General features: G+C 42.9%; 1 protein-coding gene across 1 annotated transcript in view; it reads left to right on the forward strand.

Moving 5' to 3' along the window:
• Positions 1–25,600, forward strand: part of TBXAS1 (thromboxane A synthase 1) — a 180,265-nt gene that overhangs the window by 40,963 nt on the left and 113,702 nt on the right.

Raw genomic sequence — 25,600 nt, forward strand, 5'->3', positions numbered from 1 at the left:
CTGATCCAGGCTGATACTTGTGTGGCATTCTCAGAAAGAGAGAGGACAGACTTCCCTTTCTGCATGGACTATTGCAAATGAATGCCACATCCTACATCCTCCAACAGAAATACCTCAGCTCCATGATTTGTTGACATTATCAAACTGACCAGTCACAAAATTTGTTGTAGATCTATAAATCCTGGGCCACGCAGCCGTGTAGCATGTGGTCAATATTTTATAGGACTGTCAACCCTGTAGTATCACAGGAAATCTGATGGGAAAGTTCCATAGTAAACTACCAAGATCAGTGAGTCTAAGCAGTAACACAGAAGCCTCAACTAGCATCAACCATAGCCCATTAAATCTTTAGATGGTGACTTTAGTAATACCATGGAGAGATGTGTTGAGCTAAGTTTTGACAATTCCATTTGCCTTTGTGTTGTAACTAGCAATGTGAAGGAAATTTGTTTGTGCCTGCAAGGAGGCAGGTTATGGTGGTAGGTGGGAGATTGGGGATACTCGTGAAGGGAAGATTAAACTGGTGGTGGAATTGGTGTTTGAATATTTAATGCCTGAAATGATTATGTTATGAACAATTTGGTAAATCACGGCATTATGATGTGAACTAGAAAAAAAGAATGGGGGTACAGCAAGAACCTATAAAAGGAGGGGCAGGTGGTACAGGTGAGAACTCAGGGAGCACAAGATGGCCCACCTCCCTCCTCCATCCTGTGACCCAGGCCTTTGTCCTCCCTGACTACAGCATCCACAATGTGGACAGCCCTGTGGTCCCCCAGTGCACCATCTAAACTGCCCCAACAGGGCATGTGAACCTGCTTCTCTATAGCCCCCTGTGGGTAAAAGATGTTGCTCCTCCCTCTTATGCTTAGAGTGTGACCAACAAGGCCCCTGAGGTTGGAGGGAACAGAGAAGGACATGGCTCCACAGAGATCACCTGCCTCACAGCTATGTGAATTCTTCAGCCCTGCTTCCCTTTTGTTCTTTAGTTTTGTTTGGTTTAAGGACCATACCAAGTGGCTTGCTCATGGTCTTGCTCATGGTCTGTGCTTGGGGTCACTCCGTGCAGGGCTCTAGAGATCCCATGGACTTTCAGGGATAAACCTGGGTCACCTATAAGTGCCTTAACCTCTATGGTATCTCTCTGGCCTTTTCCTTTAGTTCTCTTTGCTGCAAACCTGCTCTTCTTTAGTGTTTGTTTGTGTGGGTCACACCCAGCCTCGCTCAGGGGTTACTCCTAGCTGTAGTTGCTCCTGGCAGGCTCGGGAAACCATATGGGATGTCGGGATTTGGACCACCACCTTCTGCATGTAAGGCAAATGCTTTACCTCCATGCTCTCTCACCGGCCCACATGCTCTTCTTTTAAATGTAATCACCAGTCCAGGCTCCAGTGTGCAAGTACAGGGCTAGCCCATTTTGTCTCTTCAAGATTATCTTAAAGCAAGTGGCTTCTCTCTGTATCCACTTACCCCCAAGACCTGATCAGTGTGTGTGTCTCTTACAACTGTTACATAGCTGCTGGGTGAGCCATGGGGGTAACTCAGTGCTGACCCGGGTTGGAGCCATTAGTCGCTGCCATGTTCACATGAACCATGCTATGTGAGCCTGACTCACCCTGTGGTCTGTTCACCAGGCTTAACCTTCCCCTGTGGTCAAGCCCCAAGTTAGTAGCTGTAAAATGATATCAACCCCAAACAAAGCTGTTTCCTCAACTTCCTCCTTTCCCAAACCTCTTCTTTTGGTATGTAAAAGCCCACCTGGATTACTTAACCTCCCCCCTCCTGATATTGGGGCTTGCTTTAAATAAAGAAAGGGCAGTTCTGGCTTTTGGGTTTCGGCAGAGAGAGTATGAGGGAAAAGGCCACAGATACCATGTCCATCCTTTCCTGACTGGCTTGGTTTTATTTCTTCGCTGCTACCCTGCTTCTTCAGACCCATTTACCTAAGGGCTTAGAAACATGTGTGGGGTGATCTCACAACCCGTGGAATATTTATTTTACAAGTAGCTTGAACTCTTTTTTGTTTTGTTTTGTTTTTTGGGGGCCACACTCGGTGACACTCAGAAGTTCCCCTGGCTATGCGCTCAGAAATCGCTCCGGGTTTGCGGGACCATATGAGATGCTGGAGAAGCGAACTGCGGTCTGTCCTAGGTTGGAAGCATGCAAGACAAATGCCCTACCACTTGCACCACCGTTCTGGCCTCCCTCCACCCTTTTTTTTTTTGTCTTTGGGCCACACACAGTAGCTCTCAGGGATTACTCCTGGCTCTGCTCAGAAATTACTCTTGCCAGGTTTAGGGACTGTATGGGATGCCAGAAATCGAACCCATGTCAGTAGAATGCAAGGCTAATGCTCAACCCTCTGTGCTATCACTCTAGCCCCAATTAACTTGAACTCTTGCCCTTTGTAAAGGGCCCTGTTAGGGAGACTTGGAATTTTGCTCAAATTTTGTCCTTGTAAGCCTGCACAATTCACCCATGAGACAGAAGCCATGCTAGGTCATGGTGAGGCATGCTCTCAGACACTGCATTACCAGGACTCTCCAGCTTCTCTGCCTGGGTCTGAGGGCATTGACATTGCTTCCCTGGTTTCTTCAAGTTCACTAGGGAGGGTTCCTGAGGCAACATGTCAGCAGAGCTGCCTCCACTCCTGGAGCATAGGTGCCACTCAGAGAAGGCCAAGGTCAGGAGCATGTGTCCAACCATGCTGAGATTTCACTGTCTCATATCATGCCAGCACATGATTGGCCAGACCAAGATCTCTGGCAGCATGTTCATGACCATTGCAGAGGGGCAGAGCCAGGCCTGAGGGAGCACAGGAGACAACAAGATGACCCTTCTCATGGAGAATGAACATCCTCTCCATGAAAAGTGCTCATCCTTCATTCACCAGCAACTGAGAGATCTGTCTCTAACATCTTTTTCCATTTTAACTTTCCTTTTGAATTTCATTGTTTCTTGCTTTAAACATAACTGATGCTAGTAAAAGCTCACGTGATTGAACTGTTTTATTCTTTATTCTCTTTATCTCCCCACCTTTTGACCCTGAGAGATGCAGCCCTACACTTTAGACTAGCAACATCCGGGTTTTACTACTGGGCTGTGCCCCTCTTCTCTAACTCTTGTGTTGTTCTGTTCTGTGGTTTTGAAGTTCTGATTCTTGCTCTCTCCTTAGTCGACTCATTCTGCTGTTGACTTGGCATTAGCCTTGGAAACTGCCCCAAACACTGCTCAGACATAACACTGACTCAGAACCCAGCAGTTTCTCCAGAATTCCAAATAGCCTCCCTGAGCTCGGATTCTAGGAATCATTTGAAGAGATTTTTAGATGAGATAAAAAAATAATTTAAAAGAACAGATGAAGATAAAGGTTGCCATATTAATGGGCAGGGTGGTGTGGTGTGGTGGTGGTGGTGGTGGTGGTGTGTGTGTGTGTGTGTGTGTGGGTGGGTGGGTGTGTATGTGTGTGTGTGTATGCATATGAGAGGGGAGAAAGAGAGGAAGAGAGAGAGAAGGAGCTGGTTTCCTTGACAATGTGCTGTCCAATCACTCCTTCCCCATTCATTCCAAGAAAACTTAAATTATAGAATCACAGGGAGTGATTTCCAGTGCAGTGGTAAAGATCAAAATGACAGTATCATCTTCACTCTTTGTTCCCACTTCTGGTGAAAGGGAAGGAAACAAAAAAGAAGGTGGTGGCAAAATTCCTTCAAAGCCATCCCCTGAGCTCTGTCATATTGGGGACACCTTTCAAAAGAAAAGTAAAAATATCCTTAAAGTTCAGGTCCTTTTTTGTCCTCAAATAATTTCATGGTTGCCTTGATCATTAGGAATTGTATCAACCCCAGAATACTTTTCTGCATGATGGGACTAATAGGATGATATATTTGATAAGGGCCACACCATAATGTGACTATCAGAGACATGCTCAAAACCCTGATCTTACAGGACAGTAGTTGGAGATGGGTCTCCCCTGTGCTCTGTGCTTGAAAACCAAATGCAATGACTATGTCTATTATTGGAACCTGGAACACCATTCCTCATGACCAAATTGGATGTAGGTCCCTTACCCTTTCCCTGTCCCCCTTATAAAATCACCCCCATGAGCCATATCTTCAAGCACAGGTGAACAAGTCTGAATCAGGGTCATGCATGAAATAATCCAGACCAGGCTGAGGGTGAAACATGTGCTGTCTGGTCATCTTCACACCATCTGCACACCAGTGTCTGAAGGTCAGGTCCTGTCACTACACCCTTCTCTGTCTAGTGTGCACTGTCATAGTTTCAGATAGTCATAGTTGCCAGTGTCCCCTGGCTGGGGCTGTTGCTCTGAACAGTTTCTGGGCCTCTCTAGGGCTGTACTCCAGCGGCTCTCCATCCTCTCAGATTCCCTTAGTCTCTAGACACAGCCATGTGAGTGTGTGTGAGATCCCTGTATAGGTATAGGGAAGGGGCAGAGAGAGAAAACTTGCCTTAACAGGGATTTCTTTTCTCTACTGCCATTTCTCTCCTCCACCATCCCATTGCCTATTTTGTTTAGATGCCTTTGCAGTGGTTGAGATTTAAAATGACCAATTAAATGAACCAGTCCACTCCCCACTCCACCCTTCCACTCCAGTAGATCACTATCATTGTCACCACTGCAGCTGACAACCAAGAATCAACCCAGGTTTGTCACCACACATCTAACTCTGCCTTCTGCTTTTCTGAGCCCCGCAAAGAAAATAGCACATGTGGTCTCTGATGTCTTTGAGCTTGAGTGTGAAGCAGGTGGAACAGTCTAACTGGAGCAGTTCACCTTTCAGTGTTTACTGCTGTGGAGACTGGGTGTCACACACAAGCCTGGCTGTGGAGCTCCCCTAGGGCTGTCCAGGGCTTGTGTTCACCTGGGGTTGCTTGCCCACTTTAGTTGAGGTGCCTATATCATCTGGAATGAGGTGCTTGAGGGAGGTTGCTATAGAGTTCCTGCTGAGCTTGCTGGAGGTCACACTTAAGGCCATGGCACTTGTCTATCTTTCGTTTGTGGCACTTATTGGGGCTCATACAGAACAGAGGTGCCAGGAATGCCCTGTGTACATATGGTGGCCCTGGGGATTGAACTTATAAACATACACTTGTAAGGCAGTTTCTCTCAGCACTGAACTATCCTCTGAGTGCCCTACATACTTTCAGCTCATCAAACTGGAGCAAGATTATTTTGAATAATGCGGTAATACCCTTGACGATATAATACTTTAAAAAAAAAATAAGGCTTTTTTGCTTTAGATAACTGATTGATTACTGGTCTTTTCCTTCAGTCTGAGGAGGAGACCCAAATTGGATTTATATCCCCATAAAAGCAGTATCATCATAATCAACTAGATATCTGAGATTAAGCACACTCAGGATAAAAGATGATGTTGAAATTGGCTTTGTAAAACCAGGGAGATGATAAGCCTTTAAGGTGCCATTTATTACTATTGATTACTTACAAATATCTAAACAGTATCCCAAGTTCAGTTTCTTTGCAAATCCTAAAATGTCCCAAAGCCTCTTTTCCCTAATAAAATGATTCTAATACCTAATTCTAATTGGCTTGGATGTTAGGGTACAGTAATACCCCTCACCAGTGAGCAATTCTTTTTCCCTTTTTTTTTTTTTGGAGGTCACACCTGGCAGCACTTGGGGCTACTCCTGGCTCGGGCTCAGAAATTGCTCCTGGCAGGCTCAGGGATGCTGGGTTAGAATCCCATCTATCCTGGATCAGGGGCATGCAGGGAAAGTACCTACCGCTGTGCTATCTCTCCGGCCCCCATTGAACAATTCTTAAATATTACTGATGTCCTTCAATTCCAACCAATTCCAGCAGAAGCCACATTAGAAGTTCAAAGCAGTGTGAGCTGCTCCCACCCATCAAATGTGACTTCCAAGTCCAGGGTCTCGATGCTTTGTCCAGCGGTGGAGGGGAGGTTCCCATTACCTCATCCTGGAGTCCTTTGATTTGTTAGTCTCTCAGAAAACTCAGAGAAATGTTTTACTTTCTGGATCACAGGCATAGGATACAAGGTTATATATAGTCCAGGTGTACCCAGATGCAGAGATGCCTGAAGAAAGGTGCAGGGGGAGGAGCCCCCTCCATCATGAGCCTGGAAGCCATCTGAACTCAGTCTTGTTGGGCTTTCTTGGGGTGCTCATTTTAGAAGCATGAAGACTTAAAGCATCAGCTATTGGGGATTGACTTGGGACATAATGCTGGCGAGTACCACTCGTGGTTCACGCTTGAAAGTGGCTTAATTAACAAGAATTGTTGCATTGCCTGTCATTGGTGTTTTAACTTCATCCAGATCTTCACCCCAATTCAGAATTCAGAGGACTGAAGCTGAAAACTCATTTCTGGTTCCACTTGGTCTCCGGACCACTTCATTCTTATGACAAAGAACACCTTTATTTCTCTTATCCCTGAGAAAATAGCAAGAGAGTTAGACATTGTGAATAGAAACCAAGGACAAAGAACAAATACAAATGAACAATAGATTTCGGAGATCTAAATAACCAAATAGAAATCTCTTCTCAATTGCAAGATGGCACCTTAGCTCATATGATAAGTGCAAGCATTGCAATTGAGCCTTTATTTAGCCTCATCTGCCATTTTTTCTTGTCCCCACATCACTTTAGTTTTGATTGCTAGTATCTATGTGTCCTCTTGGTTAAACTTGACTTTTATGTATCCCCGTGTCTTTGATGCATTCTGTGACTCTCCATATTGAGGAGTGCTACTGAGTCTCTCTCTACTCTCTTCATGAAGACACCTCCATGGAATAATGTCACATTAGAATGTGAAGCTGTGAGCAGGCACTCAAATCACTCAAATAGTAGGATTGAGAATATGGGGAAAAAATAGCCAGAAAATAATACACTAAATACTCTAAATAAATACACTAAACAATAAAGTATTTATTCATTAATACTTTTAGAAAATTGTTTCTAATTATATTTATTATTGGTAGATGCTGTCCTAGTTTTAGTATCAGTTATTTGGATCTGATTTTATAATTTAGTTTTGTTTTTAGGGCACAATCACTGTGTTCAGGACTTACTCCTAGTTCTGTACTGGTGGGGCTTAGGAGACCATGAGTGCTAGCAATTAAACTAGGATCTGCTGCATGAGAGGAAAGGCAAGTGTTAAATCCACTGTACTATCTCTCCAGCCCATGGATATTATTTTTAAAACAATTATCAAGAGATGAACAATTTTTGTTTTTGTGAGCAATAGATCCTTGCTGTCTGGTTTTAAGTGTGTCTTTAGAATAGAGTCCTAGAAATAAAATTTTTAGGTCAAAGATAATCAGCACTCTTAATATAATAAAGATTATTAAATTGCTTTCTCAATTTACATACCTAAAATAAAGATGTGACAGAAACTTGTTTCTGCACATAATTGCAATTAAAATGTGTGGATATGATTTTATTACTTTTTAATTGATTTGTCTTTGATTTATGCACAATTTTAAATCTTTATCATTTGACAGTAGTTTTAATTTGCATTTCTATAATTATGAACAAGCTTGAGCATCTCTTCATATGCTTACAATTTACTTTTTTTTTTGTTTTTTTTTTTTTGGGGGGGGGGGTGCTATACCCTGCAGTGCTCAGGGGATACACCTGGCTCTGCACTCAGAAATCGCTGCTGGCAGGCTAGAGAGACCAAAAAGGATGTCCGGGATCAAATCCACATATGTCCTGGGTTGGCTGCATGCAAGGCAAATGCCCTATACTGTGCTATCACCCTGGCTCCCTTTATTTTGTTTTCTGAAGATTTATTTTCTCCTTTGCTATCTATGGGTATTGATCTTTACCCAACTTCTTCGCACAAGTTCCTTATAAATAGAAGAAAATGTCATTTAAGAGATATGCAAATACTTTCCCATTTTTCAATTATTCTTTTTTGGCCTTTTTATTGTGCTTTACTCTTTTTAGAAATGGGTGTTTGTTTTATCTTACTATTAGTTATTATTATTATAATATTATTATTATTTTGCTTTTTGAGCCACACCTGGTGATGCCCAGGGGTTACTCCTGGGTATGCACTCAGAAATTGCTCCTGGCTTGGGGGACCTTATAGGATGCCAGGAGATGGAACCACGGTCCATCCTAGGTTAGTGCATGCAAGGCAAATGCCTTACCGCTTGTGCCACCTCTCTGGCTTCTAATTATTATTATTTTTGGAGGGAAAATATTAAAGTGTTTACTAAAAGCTCAGAATAAGCTTAATAGTCACTCTGGTCTCCATTCTGGGATCACTTCTGGTGGTGGTCAAGGGACCTCACTGAACCTGAATAGCTATAAGTAACACAATTGCCCTATCCACTGTACTATCTCTTTAACTCTTCTTTTTACAAATTTTATTTATTTATTTTTAATTTTGGGGCCATACCCAGTGATACTCAAGCTAACTCCTGGTTCTACACTCAGGAATTACTACTGGTAGGGGACAGAAGGTCATATGGGGTGCTGAGGATTGAACCCTGGTCTGCCTGTGCAAGGCAATACCCTGCCCACTGTACTATACTTAATTTTCTTAACAGATAGAAAGCCTTTGTTTTTTAATTAAAATACAAATTAAAGTCTCAGTTGTAAACAACATATCTTGTTGCTGGAGACCCTGGGTTTAATTTCTAGCACTGTACCCACACAAAACACTGAATTGAGTTGATTTTTTTTTTTTTTTTTGCACTAGTGATGCTTAGGGCTGACTTCTGGCTCTGGGCTCAGGGAACATTTCTGGTAGTCTTAGGGGACCTTAAAAAAATGCTGGAGATCGAACTATGTTGGCTACCTCCCAGCAAGCACACTACCCACTGTACTATCACTCTGGCCCCTAAATGAATTTATTTTGAATGGTGTTTATATCTTGCATTTTACTCAGTCTTCCTCCATCAAGTGTCTTTTTTAAAACTTTCTCTTCTCCAATGATTTTTTTAAACTTCACTAAAAACTGTCTGATATTTGACATAAAATTTTTTGTTTGAGAATAGGATAGAAGTAGGATCTACCCTTATTTCTTCCAGATGGAGGCATTCCATCTAGAAATTATCCTTTTCCAATGGATTTGAAATGTCACTCTTTTCACTGATCACTTCCTCTGTGAATCTCTGCCTTATTCACTCAACTGCAGGCATAATTGCAAACCTGTGCCACCCAGAACAGCTTTGCTAAGGGAATCCAATATGTAGTGCCCTCTTGTACCTTGCAGGAATAAAAAAAAGGAACTTCTAAGAATCTCTTCGCACATATCAGAACATAAGTAATGTATCTCCCCGGGAACACTGGGTCCCTGCATTGGAAAAATAAATCAACTTTAAAAAAAGAGAGCAGAGTGGTATAAAGGAATGAGAACACGGATTTAAAGTTCAGGTTTTTAGAAGGGAGAGATGTCCTATACACCTTCAGCTGGGAGGCTTTTTAGCACCTCCAAGTGCATTTTTTATTTAATTAGCTTGCCTGCATTCACTAATAGCACCTGTCACCAGGAAGCAAGAAAGTTAAAAAGTTGGGGCTACAGATGGAGAAGGATTGGCAGCAGTAATGGAAACAATAAGATGGTTGCCAGTTTGAAAGCTCACTCTCCAGCACTTCACCCATTATAAGGGTGTATGTCCTGGAGGGGATTTGGTGTGAAGACATCCAGTGAGTGCTTGAGCTTTGGTGGGTGCTTCTTCTTTATTTTTCCCTTTTCCCCCATCCCCTGCTTGTTTTTAATACAAGCATTGCATTTCTCTCTATGTCATTGTCATGGTAGCTCAGCATAATTATTTCTCTAACTGCACTTACTACCCTTTGTGATAAGTTTTATATTATGAGCTGATCCTTCTGGCCCTCATCTCTATTGTCTCTAAATAAAAGAAATACTGTTTGATATTTTTCTTAAATCCCACAGATGAGTGAGACTATTCAGTATTTATCTCTCTCCACTCTACATAATAGTCTCCATATCCATCCATGTATAGGAGAATTTCATGACTTCATTTTTTTTTTGGTTTTTGGGCCACACCCGCCGTTGCTCAGGGGTTACTCCTGGCTGCTCAGAAATAGCTCCTGGCAGGCACGGGGGACCATATGGGACACCAGGATTTGAACCAACCACCTTAGGTCCTGGATTGGCTGCTTGCAAGGCAAACACTGCTGTGCTATCTCTTCGGGCCCGACTTCATTTTTTCTAACAGCTGTGTAGTATTCAATGTGTAGATGTACCACAGTTTCTTTAGCCACTCATCTTTTGTTGGACATCTGGGTTGTTTCAGATTATGGCTATTGTAAATAGTGCTACTGTGAACATAGGAGTGCAGAGAGCATTATCGTTTTGTGTTTTTGTGATCCTGGGGTATATCCCGAGGAGTGGTATTGCAGGGTCATATGAGAGCTCAATGTCCAGTTTTTAAGGAATCTCCATATTTTTTTCCAGAAAGGCTGGACTAGATGGCATTCCCACCAGCAGTGAGTGAGAGTTTCTCTCCACATCCCCACCAGCATTGATTGTTCTTGTTCTTTGTTGTGACGTGTGCCAGTCTCTGTGGCATGAGATGATATCTCATTGTTCTTTTGATTTGCAACTCCCTGATAGTTAGTGATATGGAGTACTTTTCTATGTGCCTCTTTAAGGAAATGTCTGTTCATTTTATTTTTTTGTCTTTTTTTTTTTTTTTTTGGCCACACCTGGTAACGTTCAGGGGTTACTTACTCTTGGCTATGCGCTCAGAAATTGCTCCTGGCTTGGGGACCATATGGGATGTCGGGATAGAACTGCGGCCCGGGGCCGGGCGGTGGCGCTGGAGGTAAGGTGCCTGCCTTGCCTGCACTAGCCTAGGACGGACCTCGGTTCGATCCCCCGGCGTCCCATATGGTCCCCCAAGAAGCCAGGAGCAACTTCTGAGCGCATAGCCAGGAGTAACCCCTGAGCGTCACAGGGTGTGGCCCAAAAACCAAAAAAAAAAAAAAAAAGAACTGCGGCCCATGGGCCCGGAGAGATAGCACAGCGGCGTTTGCTTTGCAAGCGGCCAATCCAGGACCAAAGGTGGTTGGTTCGAATCCCGGAGTCCCATATGGTCCCCCGTGCCTGCCAGGAGCTATTTCTGAGCAGACAGCCAGGAATAACCCCTGAGCAGCGCCGGGTATGGCCCAAAACCAAACCAAACCAAACCAAACCAAACAAAACCAAACAAAACAAAACAGAACTGCGGCCCATCCTAGGTCAGCCGCGTGCAAGGCAAATGCTCTACAACTCTGTTATGGCTCCGGCCCTCCTCCTTTTTTTTTTTTTTTTCTTGTTAGGTTCTGTCAGTATCTTATATATTTTAGATATTAGCCCCTTATCTGATGGGTATTAATTGAATAGTTTTTCCCATTTCATGGGTGATCTTTCTATCCTAGTTGCTGTTTCTTTTGAAGTGTAGAAGCTTTGATGAAATTTGATGCAATTCCTTGGTGCTTTTGATGAGGTTGTTGTGGTTGACCCCTAATGAGGTGAGAGGGAACAGTCTCAGCATATCAGCTTGTGGAATCTTTGCTGGTAACGCCCATATTTCTGCCATTTGCTTCCTGTGTTCCTTTCTCATCCTTGACTCCAGGTACTGGAACACACTAGACTTGAACCCATGACAGAGGCTGGCGTGGGTTGAAAATGTTGGCTGATTTGTTCAAGAAAATATTAGTCTTCTAACTGTTCTGGGCAGCTGTTAAGGAGAGACCTCTCATTATTTATTTCCTGACTTCCATTAGATTTAGTTTCATTTTAATGTCAAAAAATTATTCTCTCCTCCAAACCCTCTTCTGTTGGCTGGTGTGTGTGTGTGTGTGTGTGTGTGTGTGTGTGTGTGTGTGTGTGTGTGTGTGTGTGTGTGAGTGTGTGTGTGTGTGCATGCGCGTGTGTATGTGTGTTTTTTTCTGGGATGGCCGTGGCGCTCCCCAGCCCACATGTCAGGTTTCTGTGTGTTCACTGTATTCCTTGTACTCGCCATAATGTGTATTCGCTCATAACAGTGCGAATACTCAGCAGAAGTTCTACTGCCTAGTTCTGGTCCTCACATTTCTATTTTAGTTGTGTTGGTTGCAATTGCACACTTTATTTAGTTGCAGTGCTTGAACATACCTAGATGTGGTGTGTCCCAAAATTGATTTTAACACTGGAGATCTCAGCTAGCTGAGCTGCCCAATCATGTTTGGGGCATGCAGTGGCCCTTGTGATCAAACTCATGGACCATTGCTTGCAAGGCAGATGCTGTAAGCCAATGAGCTGTTCCTCCAAGCTCCTGTTCTCATTTTCACTCTGGAGTGGGCTCCACTGAACTGTAACTGTTGACTGATGTCACAACTCATAGCTGGAAATTAAACCCTAAGTAGAAGAGCATCAGGAGATGTGGGAATTAAATATCCAGCTTCTGCTGTTGAAATGGGAAGAAAGACTGAGAAGGAGTTGACATTTTTGACCTAAAATGTGGTTATTAGCGAGAGGAGGGGGCGAGTATGGGTTTTTTGTTTACTTGTATTTTAGTTTTAGGGTTTGGGGGTTTTGAGGCCATGTTCAGGGCTTAATCTTGACTCTGTGCTTAGATTCTGGAAATGCTTTAATTTTGAGACGCACCCAAAAGTAGTCAGGCTCTCCTGATTTAGGGTTTAGGTTGCTCCACTGGTGATCAGGGGACACTGTGGTACCAGGAACTAAATATAGTCATGTTAGCTTACCCACAGACTATCTCTACAGCTCCCTACAATGAGTTGATGAAAATGCATTATGCTATGGTTATTAAGGAAGCACAGTATCTTTGCACCTTCAACATTCAGTTCAGAAACCTCTTCTGGAAGTATTTGAATCTTCTCACTTGGTAAAATGTTGACTCTTGCATGAAGTGTTGGAAGCAAATCTAAGAATCACCATTTTCAAGCTACATGAGTCAGGAGCCAAATTAATCTGACTCCTGTTGGCCTGTGGGCCATAATTATTGAACATTATGCAGTGAGTAAAATACCAATTTTCTTACTGGTCAAAATAGATCGATCACTAACATTTGGCCTAAAAGAACACCGATTTTAAATGACTTCTTATTAAACTGTTATGGCACTGGGTGGGGGAATTATTTTATAAAAGCAAATACTCTAGAATAAAATCTGATTTTTATTTTTAGAAGAACTTTGAAAATAGGAAGAGAGTTATTAGCAATAGCCCGCATAACAATGGTCTTAATCCAGTCATAGCTCAATGATGGAATTGTCACAGGAACAATTGTCCTCAGATAAACAGGTTAATTGTACCCAAAAAGAGACAAGCAGAATTCTTCTAAGACTCTTCTCTTGAATGATGCTTTAATAGACTCTTTATGGTTCCTTGCTTTTAGCCAAAAGATAAATAACTGTGTAACCTCCCATTTTCCTTATGGTATCAAGACCATCTTTCTTCCATCTTTCATTATCCAAAGAGCCTTTGGAAATTTACCCACTATTGTGACTCTGATACCTTTCATATCACTTCCATCCCCCAACATCATTCTCTGACAGGTAAGGGTCACAGCATGTTTGATGCATGTTTATATGTATATATATTTTGGGGAGGGAAAATCCTATAAGCTCTAAAGATCAAGACCTGCATTTTTCTTCTTGGGGTAGAAACCCTTCAAATTGGAGCATGACAACTTATAACACAAAACAGGGTTCAAATTCTAGCTCCAGCTGTCTATACTGCTCGTCTGCTTAATGGATTTGCACCAATCCCTTCCTCTCCAGAAATCCTGTTCTTCCAAGTGGAAAATGAACTATTTGGACACAGTCCATGGCCTTGATACACTGTTCCATCATGAGCCTCAGTAAACAATCTATTTTACGCTTGAACCTGAACACATAGACGCAGAAGTGAATAGTTGTTTTTTTTTTTTTTTTTAAGAGTATTTGCTATATCCACTTTAATCCTGTTTGTTTTGTTTTGTTTTGTTTCTGGACCATACCTGGTGGTACTCAGGGCTTATTCCTGGCTCTGCACTTAGGAATCACTCCTGGTAGTGTTTGGGAGGGACAATATGGGGCACTAGAGATTGAACCTAGGTTGGCTGCATCCAAGGCTGCATCCAAGCAACTGTGCTATCAAAGAGCCTCCTGATGTTGGATGTTGTATTAACTGGATGCCACCCCATTTAATATTCACCTTATTACTCATTGGTTGGAAACATCTTTGAACATAGCACCTTGGATTGGTGTTGAGATCACTTGTTCTTCAACCCAGGGTGTGGTCTGGTTCTTCCTAATAAAGATTCCGGTCTTGAGAAAATACTCTTTTGTATTTCTGGCTTTTTTCCACTGAACTATTTGCTTCTTAGGAGCAGAAGGTTGTGTGTTAGAATTCTTGAACCCTTTTCACCCCCTTCAGTGTATGTGGATTATCTTCTGCATCAGCATTTGCTTCCAGAGCCATGTCTCTCCAATGTTCTAGTCTTGGAGCATAAGGCTTCTCTTATTTTTGAATTTTATTTTAAAGAATATATATTTATTGAACTCCTTTAACCTATAGAATTTACTCTAGGACTTTGGCAAGCCCAAAGATGATATTGAAAAGAGACCCCAATGTTGAGGCCCATAGGGGCCCATGAGAATTTTTTTTACCAACCACTCTGTATGGTTATTGACTCATGAAAGTTCCTGGCACCCTAAAATGCAGTACAGGGGCACCAGGGGAAAGTGTTTTTTGAGGGGGGTTGGCACATTCACTTTGGGGCGGTTAGTTTTAGAATGTGGCTTTGAGTCAATCCTGGCTTACTAGTACAGTAACATGGTTTCCAGCAATTACTTAAAATGATTGCCCTCTTGTTAAGTCTAATAAGCAAATGGTGACCTTACATTTCCCTCTTTTTCTTGTCTGTATTCGTGCCTCTCCTTTCTCAGTATATAGGGCGTTGTATTGGGCCCTGACAACCCTTCTTCCTATGCTTCCTATTCTTTGTTGTATAAACTTTACTAGAGCATTTATAAGACACGGTCCAAATATTAAAGCAAGCCCAATAAATATTAGTAGACCTGTTATTTATGATATCAAGGTGGTCCTCCAGGGTGACCATGAGAATGTTCTTTCAAATCATCATTAGCTTTCTCTCCCTCACTCCCTCCCTCTCTCCCTTCATTCCTCCTTCTCTCCCACCTCTCTCATATTTTCCTTGACTCTCCAAAGTGTTTCGAAAACTACTCCAGTGTAGTTGACATAAAGACAGCTCTGTTCTGGCCTGGAATGATAGTATAGCAGGTAGAGCATTTGCCTTGCACATGGTCAACTCGGATTCAATCCCCAGCATCCCATATGGTGCCCCAAGCCTGCAAGAGCTATTTCTGAGTGCAGAGCCAGGAGCACTACTGGGTGTGGTCTCCAAAGTAAAAACAAAAACAAAAGCACTGTTCTCCCAGTGCTGCAGAGTCCTCCTTCTTTTAAAAATAGAAGGTTCAATCTCCTTCTATTCTGCAACACTACCTCAGCAAGAGATTCTACTTGATCCTGCAATTTTTCCACTGAGAAGAGCATGAATTTAATATCATTGCTAACCTTTTCTGGCAAGGTCCTTAAGTTCCTGTCACTTACTACTTCACTTACTGCTAAGGAGGAGACTCCCAGCCCACTGATCCACTGTCCAGTAACTCCAACACTTGCAAAAATGGGGATGAAAATCGGCAGTGCTCGCCTCACTCTGAGCCCTGTCATATGTTCCCTACCAGCTTGGCCACTATAGTCATATAATTGGGGAATCACACTGACCATTATGCATAACTCCAGAGATTTGCAGGTGAAATACCCCAGGGCCAAGCACGGAGTCAGTCCTAGCTTGCAGGCAAGCCAGGTGCCAGCAAATCCCTTGAACAACTTACTTCCAGTTACATGTAAGTGTTGAGTTCTGTTACGATATGATTTATAGGAGAACTGGTCTAAGTTGTATCCTTCAGAAGTGATGCAAATGCCCTGTCCTTGAACCTCTTCCAAGGCCAAGACCCTATCTGTCCATGAGCATTCTGACTCCTCCTCAACTGGGCTTAGGTCTCCATGACCCCAATCCCCACATAGTAAGGAGGCGGGGGAACTAGGCAGAATCAACTATCTTTAGTCATATTAGGCCATGTAGTATTGACATAAGAGTAAGTAGCAGTCAAGACTTTGAATAAGGAGTCTCGAGAGGGACTGGGAACGACAGTGATAGGTGTTGGGCCAGTGCTAATGTGGTTCTTCCCTCTGGGATATAGGTAATTCTAAGTTGGGGGCGACCTGGGCAGGCTATGTTCAAGCACTCCCCAGTTAGGGCCAATGGCCACTCCCAGGCATTTGAGAATCACTAGCCTCTGGAATGTGAATTCTGTGCAGGGTTTCTTCTGGCAATAAGATCCTAAAACCCTATGTTTCCCCTCTGCCCCACTATATTATTGGGACATATCCCAACTTTTGAGGACTATTTCCAGAGTGCAGTAGGTCCCTTCTTGGATACCTGAGTGTTCGAACTCCTCAATATAGTGAGGCATAGGCCTGGTTTTGAATTCTCACATAGCACAGTGATATTGCTCACTTCCCTCACAATGTCTTTTCCCTGTATTTGGACATGCATAGTAGCTGTAAGAGGTGCTGCCCTTTCAAAATCCAAGTTACCACATTGCATCCATGTCATTCTGGTGGTGGCTTGAAGAAAGAAGCGAAATTCAGGCCATAGGGCACATACATCCAACTATAACCAAGGTGCCTCTGTCCTTCTCTCAATAGTATTAGCTATTAGTCTTCCAGTTTGGATGTCAGTTAAAGCCCATATTCAGAATTGGGGATGGTATATAGTCCATGCTTTCTTCTCCACCAGCTCCATCAATGTTCACAGTCCTACCAATTTTAATCCACCCATTTCAGTCTTGGTTTTCAGCTGTCCTTTGAAGTGGATTGGGTGGTCCATTCTTGGTTCTCAGAGTCCTCTTCCTCGAGGTCCTTCAAGTGTGATACATGTATCCAAGTCTGGACTCTGTCCACCTTTATTGGAGTAGGAATGATGAGAATGACCACATACAGTCCTTTCCACTGGGGTTTCAACCTGGTACCCGCAGACTCACACATGGTCTCTGGGGCTGAAGTTGTGAGGAAGAATGGGCTTGTTTTCCTGCAGGGCCTTTATACTTTGTGTGAATTTTTGACAGGATCACCTGTAATGCCTGTAAATACTGGAGAGTGGTCTGATCAGAGATTTCTGCTATAACATCTTCCTTTACCCGTGGGCAGAGGGGAGTGTCTCCCATATAGAATCTCAAAAGGAGTGAACCCCTCAAGTAAGAGTTTGTCCTTAACACTTTGTCCTTAAAAGGGTGAAGGAAAAGAGAAATTCCCACCCACCACCAGTCTCCAAGTTTAATTTGATTAAGGTGTTTTTTAGGGTCCAATTCATTCTTCCCATCTGCCCCAAATTCTGAGGTTGATAGGTATAATTTCCAATTGGTGCCTATAGCTTTAGCTAGTAATTGTGAAACCTGAGTTGCAATGGCCGGGCCATTATCTGATTCTATGGTCATAGACAGTTCAAACCTAGGTATAATCTCTTCCAATAGCTTGTTAACCACTACCTTTGCAGTCTCCTGCTTATGGGGAAGGTCTCTACCCATCTTAAAAAGGTATCTACAAATACTATCAAATATTTATGTCCTTATTTCCTGGACTTAATTTTAGTAAAATCCACCTCCCAAAACACCCTGGGGAGTTTCCTTCACTCTCTTTTTCTTACTCGTGGTATCCTTCTTCCAGGGTTAGTTATTTAACACTGCAGTTATTTAGTGGAAATGTCCTTAGTCATCCTATATAATTGGGACACCACAAACTGTCTTCCTAGCAGAGCTCGCAATTTTTACTGTCCTAGATGAGTAGTTTCATGAATCTGTTTTAACAGTCTTCTACCAAGTAGGTGGGGGACTATCACCTTACCATCATGAGCAATGGACCACTTATCTGCATTGATCACCATGGGCCATTGCCTTTCTATGAAGTGTTGGTCCTCTTGGGGGTCTGAAGGTTCTGGTGGCAAGGTAGGTGCCAGTATAACTATTAATGTACTAGTTTTAGCTGCAGTCATTTCACAGCAACGTCTGCCACTCGTTTCCTTTCAGCAACTGAGTCTTCCCACTCTGATGGCCTAGGCCAGGGGTCAGCAACCCTCGACTCCAGAACCACATGAGGCTCTTTTGAAGCTTTGCCACTGCTCCAATAGCAGAGTCAATAGTAGAAGGGGGGCAGAAAGTGGTATCACTTACATATTTTAATTGGTTATTAATTTGCACAAATATATGTTTTACATTAAGTGAAAAAGTTCTTTTTTTCCTTCAGATGGACAGCTAACTGCATGATCTTGTATATAGCATTAAGATAAGAAATAATGTATGCAGTGCTATATTTGTTTAAAATGTCGCAATGCTTCTGAAGCTCCCTGGGTTTTTTCCCTTCCCTTGGGGCTCCCAGGTTTTTTTTCCCCCTTTGGAAACGAGTCCAAGTGGCTCTTTATGTCTTAAAGGTTGCCGACCCCTGGTCTAGGCAGTGCATGATCAACACCCGTTCTGGTTTCCAAATGGCCTGGAGAAGTCCTAATATTTCCTCCTTGTTTCTGATTCCCTTTCCTTCAGCTGTGAGCAATCTTCTTTTCCTGTAGATTGCCCAGTGCACATGGACAGTGGTAAAAGTATATTGACTGTGTAAATGTTGACACTTTTACCTTCTGTCAATTCCAGGGCCTTAGTAAAGGCTATTAGCTTTGCCTTCTGGGCTGATGTCCCTTGCAGAAGAGATCCTGCCTACAACACTTTGCCTTCCGAGACCACTACATACCTTTTCCCAATCTGTGAACATTACTAGTTCTGGATCCTTGAATGGTGGTTTGTCAAATAAGTTTGACACTCGTCACATAGGCCAGTACTTCCTCACAGTCACAGGTTTTAGGGTTAGGGTTAGAATTAGCATAGCTGGTTTAAGACTGTGCTGGCAACACTGCTGATGGAAAGGCCCTCATTTATTGTCACCATGTACCTTAAATATGACTGTGTAAGATTTGTCGTTATATATTCTAATAAATATCATTTAAATATTAAAAAAAGAAATAAAACATACTGATGGACAGCTGACTAACAATAATAAAAAAAAAAGACTGTGGTGGCATGGCAGGAGCAGTGCTGCAAGTGGTAGGGTGTTTGCTTTGCATGCGTTAATTTAGGATGGACTGCAGTTCGATCTCCCGGTGTTCCATATGGTCCCAGAAGCCAGGAGCGATTTCTGAGCACATGGCCAGGAGTAACCCCTGAGCGATTGAGTGTGGCCCAAAAAGCAAAAACAAAAACAAAAACAAAACAAACAAAAAGAAGACCGTGGTGACTTAAAGGTGACTTGAGGTTGGTTAAGGTAACACTCCACCCCCAACTGGGCAGGATTTACCATCCAGGTGGGATTAACATCTCAAAGGAAAGCCTTAGGTATAAGGTAGCATTGGGGGAGGTATTACCTTACAGTTGAGAAGTAATGTCTGATAGCCCATTATCCTGGCATTCATCATCCACCAATCAAGAGGGGTCTTTATCAAGCTTTCCACTGCATGGAGGGTGGTGTTACACCAGGTCTTCTCCAGGGTCAGTTTTCCTGCATCCTTCACTAGTACAGCCCGATGTGGCTGCCACAGTTTGTAAATCTGGGAACCACCCCGAGACTATAGGGTCCAATATATCTCACAGGTAGGCCTTGGGGCACTGCCATGGCCTGAGCTTCTGGGTGAGGACTCCTATGGCAATCCCATTTCTCTTGTCCACATAGAAGTGGAAGGGTTAAGTGACATCTGGGATTGCCAGGGTTGGGGCCTGCAAAAGGGAGCTTTGGAGAGACTGGGAGACCTTTTTCGCCTCTGTAGTCCAATTGAAAATTTGCCCTTCTGGGGCCCGGAGAGATAGCACAGTGGCATTTGCCTTGCAAGCAGCCGATCCAGGACCTAAGGTGGTTGGTTCGAATCCCGGTGTCCCATATGGTCCCCGTGCCTGCCAAGAGCTATTTCTGAGCAGACAGCCAGGAGTAACCCCTGAGCGCTGCCGGGTGTGGCCCAAAAACCAAAAAAAAAAAAAAAAAAAAGAAAATTTGCCCTTCTTAGTCAGGTTGTGTGGGATCCACAGCCTGTAGAATCCAACTATTCCTAAAAACTTCTGAAGCTGTAAGCAGCTGTTAGGTCTCTGGTATTGGGTGATTATCTGTTTTCTTAATTCAGAAAGCGTACTCATAGCTTCATGCAGGTAATAATACCCAGGTAAGCAGCTTGGATTACACACAGCTGGGCCTTTTCAGCTAACACCATGTACCCCTTTGTTTGCAGGATCCTTAGCAGTCCCTTGGTTCCTTTCAAGCACTCCTCATAAGTTTTGGCTGCAACAAGCATACTGTTAAAGTGTCACTTTTGGAAAGGATACTCAATACTCATAGAGATCAGCATGGAGGGCTTCATTGAAGATGGTAGATAAATTCTTTTTTTTGGGGGGGGGTCACACCCAGCAGTGCTCAGGGGTCACTCCTGGCTCTACGCTCAGAAATTGCTCCTGGTAGGCTTGGGGGACCACATGGGATGCCAGGATTTGAACCACCTACCTTTTGCACGCAAGGCAAAATCCTTACCTTTATGCTATCTCTCTGGCCCCAGATAAATTCTTTTTTAAAATTTTTATTTAAAGAAAATGCATCACATACTTAACATAAATGATCATATTATGTTGTATTAAATATTAATGATAAAGTTGTGCATGGTGGATGGAAGATGGTGAGGCTTTTCTAGTCTCAGCCCAGCGTCTGCAGCTTCTATGGCCTGGCTGGTCTGTAGGTATCAGTATGATGGTGAAGAAATGATCCACAGGAAATCAGTTAAAGTTTCAGGAGACATAAAGTTTTATTACAAGGCTCTAATCGCCATGTACATAACTTTCACCTGGCCTCTAAAGAAACCAGCCTCTCTCTTGCTCCTCTGCATCCATTCTGTCTCTGATCTCTCCCTTCTGCTGCATCTGTTCTTCTTGAGGCTTCTTTTTCACCCCTCAGGCAACCCCTTAGTCACCAACCACAGACCCTCCCAGATGTGGGAGAGTTTCACTATCCAGGTAAGATAGGCAGGAAGTTGGGGGAAGGGTAACATCTCCAGGTTCTTTGTTGTTTGTTTTTTGTTTGTTTGTTTTGTTTTTTAAAAAAAAGGGGAAAAAAAGAGACAAGGTTACAAAGGTTTTGTTTTCCTGACCTCTGGCTGCCAAAGGCAGGAAACCCAATATTCCCCCAAAGCAACAAAGTTTAAAGTGTATAATTAAAATATCAGCCTTCTTCATAAACAGAACTTTTCTGCAAAATGCACCTGTAGTTTAAAATTCTTAATGCTATTTAACCAAGCACTTTTATACAGGAACATCCTTAGTTCCTTTTAATAATACATTTGTTTCAGGATGACAGAAATCGAAGTTATTAAGAAATAGAAAGAGAATAGAGAATTTTTTAAAAAATGGAAAAAGAAGGGGAGTTCATTAGCAGTTACATTTGTGAAAATTATTATATCACCAATAAAGTCGTTAATATTAATACAATAGCCAAAGGTTTAGTATGCTCCCACCCTTTTTCCTTTAGAGATGGTAGATACACTAAAAAAAGTGTGTGTATGTGGTGTGTGTGTGTGTGTGTGTGTGTGTGTGTGTGTGTGGCAGTTGTCATTTGTGTAGGCACAGAAAAATATGGAAGAAGATGGTAGATAAATTCTTGAACTCCTGTGGCAGTCGGGTCCATGTTAGTTGTCCCTGGAGCTTGTTCTGGGGATCTGAACATTAGAAGACAAAGATAGATTAACTCGTGGGATTGAAGAGCATGATAAAAACAAACAAATAAACAAACATCTTTCAAGTCCAGCACCATATAGTGACCCAACATGGTCATCGGGGACTGTCAGGCGGACATCCTCCACCTGTCTGTTTGCTTCCTTTAAATCTGGTACTGGACAATACTTTCAAGTTTCCACCTTTTTGTTTTTTTTTTGAAACTAGAAGTAGGGGCGTTTTCCATTGGGACTGACAGGGTGTTAAAATCCCTGCTTCCTGAAACCAATCAATATGCTCTTTTTGCCTCTAGTGGAGAGTGTACCAGATTGCTTGGGCCGTGGTTTTTAAAGTCACTGTCATTGGGCTCTGATCCAATGCCAGAAAAGAAGGGGGTTCCCTTCAGCCCGCACTTCAGGGAACTCACTTTGTAAGGTTGCAAGGAGACTGGTACTTTTATCCTCTCCCTCATCCCCGTCTTTCCTGCATAAGTATTCATCTGCCACTGCCATGCAGATGTACACACCAGTTTCCCTTGCTGGTGGTTTCAAGGTAACACATCAGTTTCTGTGAATTGAATGGTTGTTCTTAGTTTGTGGAGCAAGTTCCTCCTGAGCAAGGGATATGGAGGCAAACAATGACTTGGGTCTTATCAGTCTTTTGCCAAATCCAGGCCTATTTTCTCTGTCCAGTAATGAGGTCCTGTTCCAGTAGCCCCTTGTACTCAAATATTTTCTGCTGACAATTTTCTCATCAATCTCTGCAGGGCTCCGTGTCAACCAAGAAGTCAATAGGCTTCCCCTTCACCTCCACCTCAATGACCATCCAGGGTTCAGAGAGGGATTCTGAGCCAGGGCACCCTCCACCCTGCAAGGCAAAGGCTCCTGACATTTTCTTTTTGGCACATTCTCTTGCCTAGTGTCCTTTCTCTTTATAGTATACACACTGATCTTTGTCTAGGGAGAGTATGTTCTTATCTCCACTCTTCCCTTAGTATTACTTTCATTTTCTTCTTGCCCCTTCTCCAGTGCCTAGACTTTTGCCATTTTCTTTATCTGTCTGTTGTCTTGAGAATCCCTGTTGTCAAACGTCTTCTCTGCTATGTCGACTAATTCTGAGAGATTCTTTCCCTCAAACACATCTATCCTTCGTATTTTCCTACATATGTCTGGGTCTGATTGGGCAGTAAAGACAATGTTGATAGCTCTCTGATTTTCTGCTGCCTCGAGGTCTATGGGACTGTAAGTTTTGTATGCCTCCAACAATCTTTCTTAAAAAAAAAGGCTGTAGGGAATTCCTCCTTACCTTGTACCACACTGCTGATTTTGGACAAAGTGATGGGCTCTCTGACTGCAGCTTGGAGACCTCCCAACAGAGCCTGGCAGTAGGTTCGTAGATTCTCCCTTCCTGATGCTGTGTTTGGATCCCATGCAGGTGGTGTCTTATGGAATAGTCTGTCCAGAATATGGTCATCAGCATTTGGCTGTCTGTGCTGTTGAGAGATAACTTTCTTTGTCTCATAGGTAATTTTCTCCCTTTGCTCAGAGGTAAAGAGAGCCAGAAGCTGTCATTGGATGTCAACCCAGGTGGGCTAGTGGGTCAGACATACTATTTCTATGAGAAAAATCATGCCCTGTGGATGCTCAGAATAGGATTTGGTTGAGCCTTTCAGTTATAAAGGTCTGAGACTAGATGAAGTATGACTACCTATATCCTTAGGGGAGGGCACTGTCTTAAGAAGAAAGTCTGAGCTGCCGTATGAGATAATGTATCTGGGTCACTAGATGTCAAGGAAGAATAAGATGTGGGAAAAAATGGGGGGGGGGGGTTGTTGCAAGTGCCATAGCTCTAGCCCTATATCCTGAGCCTGAAAGCCTATGAGGTGGACTATGGAGGGTCAAGGGGGGGGGTTATGCAAAGGATTCCTCCTTTTCTCTACTGGAGTGGAAGTCCTGGTACAGTGAAGACAGATCATTTTCTTCCAGGGGAGGCAGAAAAACCTTAACAGGTTCAGCACCTGGTGTCTCCTTGGTTGACACTTTGACCTGTCTGATGGAAAGATAAATTGTCCAGTTAGCAGCAGGAAGGTGGAGTTTCAACTAGCTGGGTGGATCTTACACCAAAAATTGCCAAGCTATGGGGCTGGAGAGATAGCATGGAGATAGAGTGTTTGCTTTGCATGCAGAAGGACAGTGGTTTGAATCCTGGCATTCCATATGGGTCCCCTGAGCCTGCCAGGAGCAATTTCTGAGCATAGAGCCAGGAGTAATCCCTGAGTGCAGCCAGGTATGACCCAAAAATAACAAAAACAAGCAAACAAAATTTTCCAAGCTACTATGTAAGGAATTTGTTCCAAGTGACTATTGAAGTTTTTTTTCTTGAGTAAATTTGGTTGAGGGCAAATGTTCCTTCCGGAGGCCAACCCATCTCGAATGTCAGTCACTCTAGTTGACTTTGCCAGGGTTTGAATTTGAATTTGAATTTTCCAGGGTGAACCTGGTCACCTGAGTACTTAGCTCTTGTCTGATAATCCTTAAAATGTTAAAGAACTAGAGAGAGAGGCATGAGGTTCCCTTTTATGTTGGTATGTCCCATTATAGTTATATGAGCAAGACAGATAGACAAAATTTGGCAATGAAAACACAGAACAATTGTCACCCTCATGGTGAGACAAGGGCTGAAATGAAGGACAAATTCAAAACTGACAAAAAGAAAGAGGTCCCCAAGAAAATCTCAAAAACTGGTCTTCCCTTAAGGGGAATTCATGGGCAAGAGAGGCATCCCTCAGTCACCACAGCCTCGAAGAGCAATACTGCATCCAGTTTCTCTTCATGTAGGACAGATAGAACCTACTTCTGGAGGAACAGATGTCTCTCTATGAGCTGACTGTGGTGTGCTTTAGCTTATTATATCCCAGACGAACTCCCAAGTGTTAGGATCTGGTATCCAAAAGACCATGCAAAGCTTTGTGTTAAGGAGTTTTATTAAGCATAAGTCCAGCAAGCACCTGTCCTGAGGCTGACCCGTCAGGGCCATCCCCTTGGAAGATTTACCCTGCCCTTGGGTATAGGACTCCTTATAAGGCCCCAAACACAATATTCTGGCTGGCTGTCATTTCCTCCGTGAGCTTTAAGATGATTGGTTGGCTCCATCTAACTGAGGTGTGGTTAGCTGGGCCACCTATTTCCCCTTGCCTTATCATTGATGCCACTTGGAGAAACCTATGTTCTAACTTTTTCTGAGAACCACCTGATTGGTAGTTTCTTTCCCTTCTCTTTTCTAATTGGTTGACACTTTCACCTCAGGACAGTTAGTTTTAGGATGTGGCTTTGGGTCAAGCCTGGTTCACTAATAATGTAACTTGGTTTCCAGAAATTACTTAAAATGGTTGTCCTCTTGTTAAATATAATAAGCAAACAGTGACCTTAAAGGGGCTTCTCCAAGATCAAAGAGCTAAATCAGAGGTGAGATGATAGGCTTCTGTCAGGAAAAATATCAAACACTAATGGTAAGTTTTTCCCCTTTTCCTCCATGTCAATTCTATTTCATTTCATGAAAACCAAAGCAAGTACTCATTGATCACAGTGGGCTACCCTGTATCACATGATCAATTATTATTAGTGAATCCAGATGGAGGAAAGGCAAGTGACATGGAGGGAAATGAAGGGGATCAGATGGAATGAAGTCAGAAGAAAAGAGGATGATCTTTCTGTTATATCAGATATAAACAGGATATAAAGAAACAAAGTAAGGGAGTAACAAAGGACCAAAGGGAATAGAA

This window comes from Suncus etruscus, chromosome 1 (assembly GCF_024139225.1).
Source record: "Suncus etruscus isolate mSunEtr1 chromosome 1, mSunEtr1.pri.cur, whole genome shotgun sequence".
NCBI classification, from domain to species: domain Eukaryota; kingdom Metazoa; phylum Chordata; class Mammalia; order Eulipotyphla; family Soricidae; genus Suncus; species Suncus etruscus.